This window comes from Cuculus canorus, chromosome 1 (assembly GCF_017976375.1).
Source record: "Cuculus canorus isolate bCucCan1 chromosome 1, bCucCan1.pri, whole genome shotgun sequence".
NCBI classification, from domain to species: domain Eukaryota; kingdom Metazoa; phylum Chordata; class Aves; order Cuculiformes; family Cuculidae; genus Cuculus; species Cuculus canorus.
In genome coordinates, this window is record NC_071401.1 from 119,219,862 (window position 1) to 119,222,682 (window position 2,821).

A 2,821-nucleotide genomic window follows, 5' to 3' on the forward strand; every position below is an offset into this window, starting at 1 on the left:
ATAAAAGGCTTCAGAAGACACAAAACCATGTTGATTTAAGTCTAGGTATATTCAGGTTTTAAATCTGTATTTTTCCTTAGGAGAAAACCAAGTGTCCTTGATTAGAATTAGGTGTCTCTCCAGATAATAAATTTGCTCAAACCAATTATTTAGCAGGACCCAAAACTATTAGCGCAGAAATGCTGAATTCAAAGAACAGTCTCAGAGAAAAAAAACGTGAATTTTCTAAACATTGCAAAAATTGAATTTCAGTGCTTTAACACAACCGTCTAAGACCACTGGCTTTTCGCCTGAAAAAACAAAAAATATTTTAAGGAACAAAAAGAGATAACACTAGCTTCCTCTTCAAAAACTACATTAATAACATCTGACTCAAAATTTTGGAACAACTCCAAAGAAGACTTTTTTTTTCCCCCCTGTGTGCTTAATTTTTGCCAGAAAATTTTCAATTTGGCTCCACAGAGTTTTGCTTCTTCTCTTAAACCTTGTTTGTGTTCTCTATGTTCCAGTTTGTCTTCTTTACTAAGAGATTTCTTTATTTGCCTAGGCTCACAGCTGATATGCTAAATCAGACCAGCTGCCCTCATGCTAAGTCAGTCTACCAGCACATTCAACTTGGCTTGCTTCCTGTAGAGAATAAAAGCAGTAAGAAATGGTGAAATGGTGCCCACAACATGTTAATCAGGTGGTACAGGATCGCTAGTTTGCAACTAGGAAGATTTGCACTTTTTTTTTTATCATAAATCCTTGTCAGAACCAAAAGTGCGCTACAAAAAATAAAATGAAGAGCCTCTTCTCAAGTTGTACATGTCTACTTCCAATATCAGGTATGATAATTTGGATGAATTAACTTTTGCTTCCATAGGGTTCCATTTTCTACAACCAGGTATTTTTTTTTTAAAAAAAAAGTAAACTTAGAACAAGTCTTACAAGTTACTGGCAGAGAAGGTTATTTTCCAATAAGAAAGCAGATACATGTGTTTCAAGGAATCAGTAAGCTTTTAGTATAAGATGACATTAAATCATGTATGCCCCCTATGGCCTTTACAACATCCAGGCAAATTCTAGTTCTCAAAACTAGAGAATTCAAAATCTAGGCATTCTAGTTCTCTAGCAATGGATCAGGCCGATTGTTAGTGAGCTGGTTAAACAAGTTCTACTTTCCCACACCTAAAAATGTCACCACAAAAGGACAAAGTTTAAATTGCCCTCATTCTTCAATGCTATTTCCACCCTTCATTATTTAGACCATGATTAGACTTTTAGAAGACGAAATAGATGAACACATCCTAGGTATTGCTTGGAAGTTAACAGCTTTGTTTTTTAATTCCACATTTATTTTTTATTCGAAGCAAGTCTTCTGTGACTTTTAAAAGTATGTCACACAAGTTGAGTACTAGGTCTCTTGAGTTTGACAACAGAGCTTGTGATTATTGTTATTTTAAATCTCTGTAAGGTTATTCCCTTCGCGTCACAACCCATTCCCTGTGCACAACATTGGTTCAGATTCAGTGAGTGAAATTTTGCTTCTGCAACTTCACTGCATGCAGCACCTATTAACTAGAATGTACTCAAAGTCCAACATCAAGAGATAGAGAAGGCAAGTAAAGAACCACAGCTGTAGGATGTGCAGAAGGAAAGGGACTCCAGCAAAGCAGAACCTCTCAAAAGCTATTTCGACATAGAGGCAAAATTCAGTCAATTAATGAAAGCATAGGATTTGCAGAAGCTATAACCGGTATTACTGTTTGCATACATTTATAGCAGTTCCTACACTAGCAATCCTCACTTCTAACAGGAATTTTTAATGCTAGTCCTGAACAGAAGAAAATAATTAATTTACAACTGCTGCAAGTGTAGTCAGGTCAAAGTTGCTTGCTCAGGTGCAACCACTTTGTTACCCAGCCAAGCACAGCACCAAGCAGCGGGTTTTGTGATACTAGGGTTTCTGTAGATTGCTCACATCAAAAACTTGCATAAATGCTGTAAGACACTAAATATCACGGTGCCAATGGAAGCCATTGGCATGTTCTTTTTAGTTCTACTGCTCCTATGTTTATCTGCTAGGGTGAGAGAAAAAGGCCTTAATTTATACCTTAAAAAAAAATCATCATGCCACTTACTTCCATCAACAGCTTGACAAAGAATGTGATATCTTGTTAACTAAACATACTAACGACCAGTGGAAGACTAATTCACCTTCCTAAGTGGGGAGAACAGACACCTTTTAGGGAAAAGGATGTTTCAAAAGATTCTGACAGAGTAAAGGAAAAAAATATACATCACTGCTGGTTATTTTAAGTCATACTCCCTCTTTGCTCCTCTTCAAATTCCCCTATTTCTTGGATAGAGGATAGCTATTTCCTTTGTTACCAAAAAAACAAAACAACTTTGAGGTTAGTCTGATAGGGAAAATTCTATGGCATGACTCAGTGGGTGTAGTTTTAACACATTTCAGCTAGCATTACTCTTAACATATACAGACATTGCTTAAGATACTGTCTGAGAAAGAGGAAGCGAAGATAGGTATCAAAAGAGGAAAGCCAATTTAATCACAGTACACAGAATTTGATTACAGGCGCTTACGTAAACAAGACCAGTTGTGCCAGGACAGGGACCAACCTTCCTACCCAAAAGTAAATTCAGAACATTGCAGGCACCCACCTTCAGATTACCTTGCAGAGTGCAAGTGCGAGTCAAAGATGCTATGTCCTGAAAGCTAAACAGAGTTCAAGTGAACCTAATATATATATATATATATATATATATATAGTTATACACAGAGATATATATATGATGGTTCTTTCCTCCTATTTCCATT